Below are 12,267 nucleotides of genomic sequence, written 5' to 3'. Positions count from 1 at the left end.
CTTTGTGACCCCATCTGGGGTTTTCTGAGCAAAGACACTGGAGGGGTTTGCCATTTCCTCCTCCAGTTCATTTTATAGATGAGGAACCTAAAGCTAATAGGATCACATAGCTAGTAAGTGTCTGAGGCTGGATTTGAATTCAGGTCTTCCTGACTCTAGAACAGGCATTCTATTCACTGTGCCATCTAGCTGCCCTTTTTTTGACATATTATCCAGTCTGATAACTGTGAGGTGGTATTTCAGAGCTGTTTTAATTTGTATTTATCTAGTCAATAGTGATTTAGAGCATTTTTTCATATTACTACAGATAGTTTTGATTTCTTCATCTGAAAATTGCCTGTTCATATCCTTTGACCATTTATCAATTGGGAAATGACTTGTATTCTTACAAATTTGAATAGGTTCTCTTTATATTTGAGAAGGGAGGCCTTATCAGAGAAACTTGCTATAATTTCCCCCTCCCTCCAAGTTTTCTGCTTTCCTTCTAACATTGGTTGCAGTGGTTTTGTTTGTATAAAACCTTTTTAATTTAAAATCAAAATTATCTTTTTTTTTACATCCTATAATGCTTTTTACTCTTATTTAGTCATAAATTCTTTCCTTATCCATAGATTTCACAGGTATACTATTCCATATTCTCCTAATTTGCCCATGGTATCACCCTTTATGTTTAAATTATCTATCTTCTCTTGGTATATGGTGTGAGATGTTGGTCTAGCTTTTGTTTCTACTACACTTCTTTTCAGTTTTCCCAGTGTTTTTGTCAAATAGTGAATTCTTTTCCCCAAAGCTGGCATCTTAGCATTTATTAAATACTACATTACTATGATCTTTACATTACTTTGTACTGTATACCTAATCTATTCTGCTGATCTACTACTTTATTTCTTAGCCAGTACCAGAATGTTTTGATGATTACTACTTTACAATACAGTTTGAGTTCTAATAGGGCTAGGCCATCTTCCTTTACAATTTTTCATTAAATTCCCTTGATCTTTTGTTTTTCCATATGAATTTCATTAACTTTTTAGCACTATAAAATATTTTTGGTAGTTTGATATGGCACTGAATAAATAAATTTAGGTAGAATTATCATTTTTATTATATTGGCTCAGCCTATTCCTGAGCAATTAATATTTTTCTAATTGCTTAGATCTGTTTTTATTTGTATGAAAAATGTTTTATAATTTTGTTCATATACTTCCTGGATTTGCCTTGACAGATAAACTTCCAAGTATTTTATATTGTCTACAGTTATTTTAAATGGGATTTCTCTTCCTATCTCTTACTTTTGGTCTTTGTTGGTATATGCCGATGATTTGGGTGAGTTTATTTTAGATCCTGCAACTTTACTAAAGTTGTTAATTATTTCAACTAGTTTTTTCAGTTAATTCTCAAGGATACTCCAAGTATAGTATCATATCATCTGCAAAGAGTGATAGCTTTATTTCCTCATTGCTTATTCTAATTCCTTCAAATTTTTTCTTTTCTTATTGCTATAGCTAGCATTTCTAGTACAATATTGAATAATATAATAGCATCTTTGTTTCACCCTGACCTTATTGGGAAGGGTTCTAGCTTATCTACATTACAGATAATGTTCGATGATGGTTTGAGATAAATACTACTTATTATTTTAAGAAAAGCTCCATTTATTCCTATGCTTTCTAGTGGTTTTTTTTTTTTTTTTAGGAATGAGTGTTGTGTTTTATAAAAACTTTTTCTGCATCTATTGAAATAATCATATGATTCTTGCTGGTTTTGTTATTGAATTATGTTGATAATTTTCCTAATATTGAACCAGTCATGCCTTCCTGGCATAAATCTCACCTGGTCATAACATGTGATCTTAGTGATATATTGCTATAATCTCCTTGCTAGTATTTATTTAAAATTTTTGTATTGATATTCTTTAGGTAAGTGGGTCTATAGTTTTCTTTCTCTGGTTTAAGTGTCAGCACCAAATTTGTGTCATAAAAGGAATATACTATAATTTAAAGAAGAACTATTTTCTTCAGTGAGCTTTTGAACCACCTTTTCCATTTGGCTAATTCTGCTTTTTAAAGCACTCTTCTCCTCATTGGCTTTTTGAACCTCTTTTGCCAATTGAGTTAGCCTATTTTTAGAGGTGTTATTTTCTTCAGCATTTTTTTGGTCTCCTTTAGCAAGTTGTTGACTCGCTTTTCATGATTTTCTGGCATCTCTCTCATTTCTCTTCCCAATTTTTTCTCCACTTCTTTTACTTGATTTTCAAAATCCTTTTTGAGCTCTTCCATGGCCTGAGACCACTGAATATTTATTTTGGATGTTTGGGATACAGAAGCCTTGACTTTTATGTCTTTCCCTGATGGTAAGCATTGTTCTTCCTCATCTGAAAGGATGGGAGAAGATATCTGTTCACCAAGAAAGTAACCTTCTATAGTCTTACTTTTTCCCCTTTTTGGGGCATTTTCCCAACTAGTTACTTGGCTTTTAGATCCTTTGTCAAGAGTAGGGTATACTCTGGGGATCTATAAGATCTCAGTTCCTCCAAGGTGGCACAGTCAAGTGTGTACACTGGTCTGGGAGCCACGAGAAACTTATGTTCCCAGAATCTGTGAGTGGTAGAGTTTCCTCTCCACAACCACCTGGCCTCCAGTTCCCCCAAGCCAGCACTGGGGGCTGAGTTTCAGATAAGCTGCTCAATTCCCCCAGGAGCTTTCACCCGGGGGTGGGGGGGGTGGGGTGGGGGTTTGGGGTGGGGTGGGGTGGGGCAGGGCTACCATTCAGTGTGAGACAAAGATAAGCTGCTTAAATCCCCGAGGAGCATTAGGTGGAGGCAGGGCCACCACATAGGGCTGAGGTAAGGATCAGCTGCTCAGTTCCCACAGGGATTTTACAATTCAACAATGGATGAGGGCTGCTGTGGGTGCTGCTGCTGCCTGATGTAGCCTCTGCTTCCACGCTTGAGACCTGAGCTAAGGGAAGACCCTGCTCCCTTCTAGGCCAGCTGAAAAAACCCTCTCACTAACCTTTGGTGCCTGTGGGTTGAGGGATCTGCAAACCGCTACTACTGCCACTGGGGATTCTGCCCCTGAGGGATGCTCGGGTCCTCCTCCCAGTGTCATGCTGTATGGCCAAGGCTGGACTGGGCTCCACTCTGCACCTGATGTGACAGGCCTTTCCCGTTGGCCTTTCAGGTCACCTTGGCCTGGAAATCTCCTCCACTCTGTTGTTCTGTGGCTTCTGCTGCTCTAGAATTTGTTAAGAGTCTTTCTTTACAGGTATTTTATGGGCTGTGGAGGAAGAGCTAGTGTATGTGTATCTTTCTACTCTGCCATCTTGGCTCTGCACCCGAATATACTATATTTTAAACAGAGAAATGGAACAATACTGTGTGTGTGTGTGTGTGTGTGTGTGTGTGTGTATCTGGGGTGTATGTGTGTAGTTTTGAATTTCAGCTTCCTTACTTGGGATTCCCTGGAAAATCAAGTGTAGGCTGATTGGAAGAAGGAGTATAGAGGAAGTGGAGGGATCTTTAAATAACTTTCTGGGTGTACATAAGAAGAATAGGGTACATTGAAATGCATTCATCCCCTCTCTTTGCTTATTGTTTCTGAACTGATATATCTATACATACTGTACAATTACTTAAAACAGCTAAAAAGTTCAACTCATCTTGAATTCAACTCATTTGTACCAAACCGGATAAATTTCCATCTATTTTAATTTCAAATTTTAAAACTCCAGCATTAAAGATTGTATAAATCTGTCTCCCTAGCTTGTCCCCATCTCCAGCCTTCAATTTTCTTCCCTTTTCTCTTTTAAAGATTATCTGTTTTCCTTAATAGTCATATTTCACACTTTCTGACAATTCTTTTATAGTGTCACTCATGACACAACAGATGGGCAGCCCAGATCCTACACTGGTATCCTCACAATATTAAAAGTAGACAGAGGCCTCTAATTCGTTGGCTAGACACTTTTTGGACAAGAATTATTTAAGATTAGGAAGGCATATGAGAATTCAACTCAATTCCAACTAAATATATTAAGAATTTATGCAATATGTTGAGAGAGATACAAATTTGAGAAAAGATATAACCTTTGCCCTCATGTAGCTTTCCTCCTGGTATGGTAATAAGACACATACATAGATTAAATATAATACATAATGATACATTGTAAATGCAAAAGAAAATACTACATGAAGTTTGAGGTAGAGGTCTGAAATAATAAGTCCATACAAATATCAGTCATTCGAGAATGATAAATGCTTTACAAAATGTTACTTAGATGTTGAATATATAACAATGATATGAATAGCAAAATAATATTAATAATTATTTGTATTGTATATAATACTGACTGTCCCCCCTGACTAGAATGTACTCCCTTTTCACCTTTATCTTCTGTAATTCATGGCTTCCTTTGTTGCTCTTTGTCCTTTGTTCTCAAAGAGGACCATGACATCAGGAAAGTGATGCCATAACTGGCAAGTGAATTGGATTTAAGTGAGGGAGAGTTGTACAAAGTCACCAGTCTCATTTTCTCCTCCAGAACCATCTGGGTTCAGTGGCAAGATATAAATCAGGACAACTGGAGATGGTCCTCTGGTTTCTTTTAAGTCTCTGCTTAAGGGCTACTTTCCTGTTCATCTCTCTCCCTCAACAGTTAGTGGCTTTCCCCACCCTACCAGGTAACCTTGTGTCTACTCAGATATTTTGTGCATACACCTACATTTGTACATGTTATATCCTCCACTGGAATGTAAGTTCCTTGAAGGCAGTGATTGTATCCCCACTACCTAGCACAGTTTTTGTGCCCCCACTACCTAGCACAGTAGACTAGTTTCTCCCTTGCTCAAGCAGCTAGCTCTTTGTAGGAAACAGATACTTGATAGATCAGTCCACTGCTGAACTGGGTCAAGTAGGTTGCTCCAGAGGGTTAGCTCCTCATAGACTTCACTTTCTGCTGCTACTGGCCCAAGGTGGTTTCTGCTACCAACTTTGGTGGCTGACAGGACCTTGATGGCTCCTCTGAACTTATCAACTCAAAAGCAGGGGTGTACTAGAGAGAGTCAATTGCTAAATTTTCAATGTAAGCAGTAATACCTGTCAAATTGATATAAATCAGGGCTCAATTTATTGTTTTGTTGATTGTCTAGATTTTATAAAATGTTAATAATACAAAGTGTTAAAAATAAACTTAAAAGTGTATGCATGCATTTTCCCCCAAAGACATTTACCAGTTATATTTCACCCTCCTCAACTTCCAGGTTTTAACTTGGTTTATTCTATTTTCAGATATGAATTCACCTAAGATCAGGAAAGAATAAACCCAAAAGAAATAGGTATGGTAATGCACTCAAAGATACGTGGTGGTTGGATGGAGAGGTATCAGTTGCTGTCCCTGCTTCAACCTGCTGGGTATTCACAGCAATTCTCTTTACTCAGAGACTGATAGAGAAACAGAGAGCAAGAGGTCATTTTCTCAAACCTTTCTCAAACTTGGTATTACCTACCTAGAGTCAGGAAGATCCGAGTTCAAACAAAGATACTTACTATCTATGTGACTCTGGGCAAGTTAACTTGACATCTGTTATCCTCAGTTTCCTCAGTTGTAAAATAGGGATTATAGCAACATTTAGTGAAGATCAAATAAAATAATATTTGTAAAATGCCTGGCACAGTGTCTAGCACATAGTAAGTTCTTAGTAAAAAATACTTATTCCCTATTTCAATCTCCATTTCATCATCCTTTCAGTTGTCTTTTTGTGGCAATGTAAGGATCTCATGGCTAGAGTTAGGCTCTTTGAAGTTCCTGGTATTGAATTGAAACCAGACAAGGAATATAATCTTGCATGCACTGAATAACCCACATGTAAGGGCAAATCTAAAATCTTTGTATGCTCTAAGTACTGGGTCCTCCTATTACATATATAGATTTATGTACGTATATATTTGTATTGTACAAAAATTGTGTCTTCCCATTAGAATGTATACTCACTGAGAGCAGGTACTGTCATATCCACATATCGTACCCCCACCCCAGAGCCTAGCACAGCACTTATATACATTGTCCTATGGGAGTTTAATCAATGTTTGTTAAATTGACTGCTCCATGAACTCCAGTGGTTCCTAATGGCTCAATAAACTCTTGTGGCTTCTGGGAGAAAATACAAACCACCTCTGTTTAGCATTTAAAGCCCTTCACCACGGAACCCCAATCTATATTTCCAGGCTTAGTATACAGGATTCCCCTATATGCTTTTTATTTATAAATTCCTTGCGAGCAGGGACTATTTTTTGCCTTTCTTTGTATCTTTAGCACAGTGCCTGGCATATTGTAGGTGTCCAATAAGTGGTTGTGGACACACATTTTACACAGGTAAAATCCCACCTTCTGCAGGACATCCTTACCAGCTCTCCTTAATTTTGATGCCTTGCCTCTGAGATGATGATTCTTCCTCCTCCTCCTCCTTCTCCTTCTTTCTTGTGTATATCTTATCTTGTTTGTACCTAGTTGTTTGAGTGCTGCTCCCCGCCCCCCATTCCCATCCACCACCACCATAAGACCATGAGCTCTTTGAAAGCAAGGACTGTCTTTTTTTGCTTTCTTTGTACCCCTCGCTTAGCATAGTGCCTGGCACATAGTAGGTACTTCATAAATGCTGGTTGACTTGATATGTACATATTCTCTCCTCCCCAACAATGTAAATTCCCTGAAGGTATCTGTTGTCTTTGTCCCCCCAGCTCTGTGCCCAACACATAATAAGCTTAATGAATGCCTGTTGATTGACTTGAATTGAGGTAAAGGTAGTAGCATCATCAATTCTAAAGCTCGATACAATGTAACAGATGTAGCAGAGCCAGGGGCTACTTGGGGGCAACTTGGAAACAACGAAAAAGATGGATAACAAGAAAGTAACATCCCAAAAGGGAAATGTTCAAAACTTTCAGTAAAGCCCTCGACTTGGAAGACAATTCGGAGATCAGAAAATTTCATCTTCCTTTTTTCGGAACGGCAAATCACAAGGGGATCACAGGATCTTTGTCCCATCTCCATGCCTTGGTTCTCCCCCCTGTCCCCTTAATTTGCAATGCTCTCTCTCCCATCCCCTTTTTGGCTTCCTTTAAGACAGCACAAATCCTATCTTCTGTAGAATGAAGGCCTTTCTTGGTAGGATCCCCTGGTAGGGGTCTGCTCATTTATGTTTAACAACCAGCCATTGGGGGGTGCGTGTGTGTGTGTGTGTGTGTGTGTGTGTGTGTATGATTATTAGCATTTTCTCCATTCCTTTCTTAAGTCTAGACAAAACAAAACACAAAAATCAAGTCCGGATTTGTAGCGTTTGCCAATTTCCAAGCAACTGACAAGTTCACGCTTTCTCCGCAGCGCAGCGCCCCAGGGGCCCCTGCTCCCGGGGCCCGCGCCTCTCCTCCCCTCTCCACCCTCCCCACCCCACTCTCCCCCGCCCGGCTCTGTCTCGGCTCCCCTCGCTCCTGTCGCAGGTGCTCCTTCCACAGGTGCGGCCGTCTGGGCTGCAGCTCTTCTCCGCACCCAACAGCGGGCGCCGCTGTCGCAGCTCGCCAGGGCATCGGGAACAATTCTTGGAGAGTTAAGGCAGATACTTGTGCTGCCTCCTCCTCAGCAGCGGCGGCCGCAGCTGCGGACTGCCGGCTCCCCCTCGCCCGGCTGCAGCCTTCGGCGCCCAGCTCCCACCGCTGCGCGGAAAGGCGGAGAAGGGGCAGGAGGCGGAGGAGAAGGAGGCGCGGGCGCCCGACCCTTCTGCCTTCTGGGGGGCTGCCGAGAAGCGCTGAACTGCACCCAGGAAAGAGGGCTGGGAGCCCCGGAGAGCGAATCAAAACAAGGACTTGGAGCACCCAGTGGTGCCCCGGCGCTCAGAGGACCATGTTGGCCGGAGCTGCTGCTCACTAGCTTTTCCTCTCTTGGCTTTTTCTCTGAGGAATGTCCCGGAACCGGGTCCGAGAAAACTAGGAAGGGCAAAGAAACCTGGGGAATAGCCCGGAAGCAAGCCTGCACTTGTCCCCAAGGAGAAGAAGCTGCGGGAGTCTTGGGTTCTTTTGCCTTTTTTTTTTTTTTTTTTTGCCATGAACCAGGCTCGAGCTGGTCCCCGAGGAGAATAACAATTTTTTTTAAAGCAGAAAGGAAAATAAAAGACAATTCTTTGGTTGCTAAGGTAATTGTAGTTGGGACAAAAAAAAAAATGTGCAAGAAACATGTGGGGGAAAGGTGCTTAAAGACTGCGTTCCCTCTCTCCCCTCCCATTCATGCTTATCTTTTCAGCTTCTGTGTATGGGCATATGTCTGTTAGGAATAAGTGTTCAAAGATTTGCCTGTGCCTAGTTTGGAAATGCATGCACGCCATATGTGTGCCAAGAGGAAAGCATGTGTGATGTGGCTAGGCTGGGTTGCATGTCTGTCCTGTGTGGATCTTCCTGTATATACATAGATTATGTGTGTGTGTGTGTATACACACACACTCGTATTTATATGTATGCATATGTATATATAAAAGTAATACTCACTATTATATATATATTTAGATATCTATGTAGAGAGAATTATCTGTCTATATACAATATACATAGAGGAGAGAGAAAGAATATTTTACTGTAAATGTCGAGGGAAAACACTTTCTGTTATCATTTTCAATCTTTTAAATGTGTATTGTAGAAACTTGTAATAAGAAACAGGGATTCATTAAATTTCCCCCTCCCTGCCCCATGGTAAGTCTTTCTCCTTTGGGGTTTGGACAAAGCAAAGGGAGTCTTTTCCCATGCGGAGGAAGGTGCAGACTAAAGTATCTGTGGAGGTATATTTGTTTGGAAACTGCCAGGAGGAAAAAGCCCCAAATCATCTTGCCTTTTGCAACAATAACATTGAAACCAGTTGCGTTTAAACATCTTTCTTTACTGTTTCTGCCATGCTGCACAGAAAGTGGCCCTGTGAGGCTAAGAAAGTGACCCAGAAAATGTAATTTTGCTCAGAATGAAAAGCTGCAGTATCTTGCTTTTAATTGAGTAGGTCAGGGAAAGAAGTTTGTCTGCAGGACCATGTAGTGGCATTTCCCAAGCAATATAAGCCAAGTGTTGAGGTATTTTTCTTATTGTTCAATATCTTAACTGGAACGTACTAGAATCAGGGAACCAGATTAGCAGGCAGTTTTATAAATCAGTAGGCTCTTATGAATAAAAATTCAGGAGTCTTTAATAAAGATTTAAGAAATAAGCAAACCAGTTAAACTACAACATTGAAAACTGTTTCCCTCCCTCTATCCCCAGTGTTGTCTTGGGCACCGGGTGAAAATGGAGCAGAGTAAGAATCAGGATTTGAAAGTGACATGGTTTAAAAACCATTGTACAGGTCTCTGGAGTGCATGCTACTCTCAAAGGAATGGGCAATAGTATAAAAAAAGCAAAACTCATGTGATAACAACAATGCTCTGAACTTTGTATATACATTGATAGTGGGTTTTTTTAAAGCAGTGTTCGTATAATTTCTGTACAGATGCTGTTTTGTGAATGCTCCAAGGTTGATGGATTAAGGTCTTGAGAGATCTAGAGAGTAAAGTTGTGACTATGACTCAAATTTGGAGCTATCATCTTAGTTTTAACGTATGTAACAAATCATCAAACAACTTTTCTAAGGAATGTAGGTGACGATGAGGACTGAGATGAGGAGGAAAAAGGCATCTTCACATGTATGGTAGGTTTTTTTTTTCCGTTAAGGAGCATCCAGTTAGGCTTTCTTCTTATACACTGGTCATTTCTGCAAAGAGAATACATTTTTTTTGTTCAAATGAGAATGAGAATAAGATTAAAACAAACATGGGTTATCACAACATACATGCTTAGAAGAGACAAATTGCCTGCAAAACAGAGCATCCATCATCAATTATGTTGAGGAATTGATGGGATGTTAGTGTCATACCACATTGCAGCATAAACAATATAACCTCGGAAACCTATTGGTAGAAAAAAGGAAAAAAAAATGATGTACATGGACCCTTGTTGCATACTTCATGTTTTGCTGTCTCTGAATTCTAGGCATTTCAGTCATTGTAAGGTGTTTTATTAGGGAACTCTCATGGTGTTTTTTTTTTTCTTTCCACTACAAAAAAAGTACAAAATTTGTTACATGGTGTATCATTTATTATCTGCATTATCTCCTTTAAGGAACTCTATTACTTCTCTAGAATTGTCAGTAAAATACTGCTGGTTTTGCTTTGAAGTGACAAATTGTCATATCAAATGAAAAATTACAACAAGGTTTTTTTAGTAGAAATATTTCTGAATGGACTGCTTTTTTCCCCCTCCTTTGTCTGGATAAACTGTCTTATAAAAGAAACATTAAAATGAGGCATATGTTTCAGGGAAGGGAAAAAAGTCTCAGAATAAGACTTGGCTAAAATGATATCCTATAATTTTGGATGTCTTTATTTCCCAGGGACAAACTTTCGTGTTAAAACGGAATAATTCATTTTAAAAATCTTTCTGCTTTTCTTCTGCTTATGTGTTTCTATCACCTACACTCACAATTTTCTCCTAGGAATTTCTGAAAAATTCGGTTGGGATAAAGATAAAACATCAAAAGTTATGAATTGGGAGCTTTGTGTCATGTACTTATCTTTAATCCAAAGGATAAATAGGGATAGAGGGGAAAGAAAGGAATACTCTCAGGTTTTCAGTATAAGATTAGATTTTTCTTTTTAGGTACTCAAGTCATATTTTCTTGGTTTGGACCAATTGTGAATCCAGGAAAGGGTTTGGTGCTCATCCTTCCTGGAATTAATAGATACATTATTATATACCTAACATTATTATGGTGTATGACATTTTTGTAGTTACAGGTATGATGCTCCTTATGTTGTAGGAATAGGAAGACTGTACATAACTTCAACATGAGTTGTAATGTAGACGTTGAATTGTTTGTGGGTGAATGTTCCCACCCTCTGAAGTTTCAGAGCCTTGTAACCAGATCTAAGAAGCAGTGTAGTCTCACGATAGATTTGGAATCTAAAGATGTAGATTTGGATCCCAACTCAGCCACTTAGCCAGTGTGACTCTGAACAAATCACTTAACCTCTCTAAACTGCATTTTTGAGTTCTCTGTAAAAAGGGGATAAATAATGCTTTTACCACACATTTCACAGGATTATTGTGAGGAAAGAGCTTTGTAAAATGCCAAAAAAATCACATAAAGGTGATCTCTTACTACTGAAAAGTATGTCAGAGAATTTAGAAGTGTTTTAGAAATAATCCAGCCTACCAGCATTTACAGAGAAGGAAAGTGACATAGAGAAGCTGTGACTTGCTCAAGGTCAAGCAGCTGACAAATGTCCGAGCTGGGATTCACATCCAGGTCTCCCAAATCCCAATCCCCTGCTCTTTCCTTTGTATTTTGTGAGAGTTTTACTAACTGGTTAGCTTTGGTGAAACGGAATTTTATGTTCATTAGTTGCGCTTATTTGCAGGGAGAATAAATATTTCTTATCATTTACAAAACAAAGTTCTCCATCAGAATTAGGAATGACAGGGGATTTTCCTATGAAGAAGTTGTTTTCTTAAAGGTGTGACATATAATGGAAAGAGAATTAGAATGAAAGTCAGAAGAGTCAGAGGAAATTTCTGGCTCTGATACCTACTAGCCAAGTGATCGTTTTGGGGAATTCATTTCCCACCTTTATACATTGAAGGTGATGGATGACATCATCGTTAATATCTCCTCTACATCTGAATTCTGTGATCCTATATGTATTTATGAGAAGAGAAAAAAAAATCTTATTCATTCCCTTGGAGTACTTTAAATACTATTGAAAAGGTTTTTGTTTTTCCCTCTGAAAATGTTTTCCCTGAATTTTAATAGCTTATATTCACTGCTTTGCTGTTATGCAACACTATATAGCTATGATCTCCTTTGATCCTCATAACTACCTCCTTGATAGAGACTGAGTTATGACCCCTATTTCTTAGATGAGAAAATAGCCTCTGGAAAGGGAAATGACTTGCCCAAGGTCACACAGCTGGTGAATGATGAAGATGAGAGAGGAGCTCAGATCTTCTAATTCCTAATTTAATGCTCTTTGTGCCACATCAGCCTGTTGGAAGGTTGCTTTGGAAATCAGGGTCATCAATAGCAAACTTGTGTCTCTTAGTTTGTACCATACAAATACGATTAGGTTTAAATTGTCTTTCTCATGCTGAATGGCAGCAGTGAGGCAGATTGAATTAATAGAATTTTGGAATTTTCTTTCCTGAAGCA

At 39.1% G+C, this 12,267-nt stretch overlaps 1 protein-coding gene across 1 annotated transcript in view; it reads left to right on the top strand.

The window, feature by feature from the left end:
• The first annotated feature begins 7,650 nt into the window (after nt 1-7,650).
• RGS6 (regulator of G protein signaling 6) overlaps nt 7,651-12,267 on the top strand; it is a 662,738-nt gene continuing 658,121 nt past the window's right edge. The window contains 1 exon segment of the mRNA XM_072629224.1: nt 7,651-8,182. The gene's annotated coding sequence lies outside the window, so the exon portion shown is untranslated.

Source organism: Notamacropus eugenii, chromosome 1 (genome assembly GCF_028372415.1).
Source record: "Notamacropus eugenii isolate mMacEug1 chromosome 1, mMacEug1.pri_v2, whole genome shotgun sequence".
Classification (NCBI taxonomy): Eukaryota; Metazoa; Chordata; class Mammalia; order Diprotodontia; family Macropodidae; genus Notamacropus; species Notamacropus eugenii.
The sequence above is the reverse complement of the archived record's forward strand: the minus strand, read 5'-3'. Positions and strand labels throughout refer to the sequence as shown.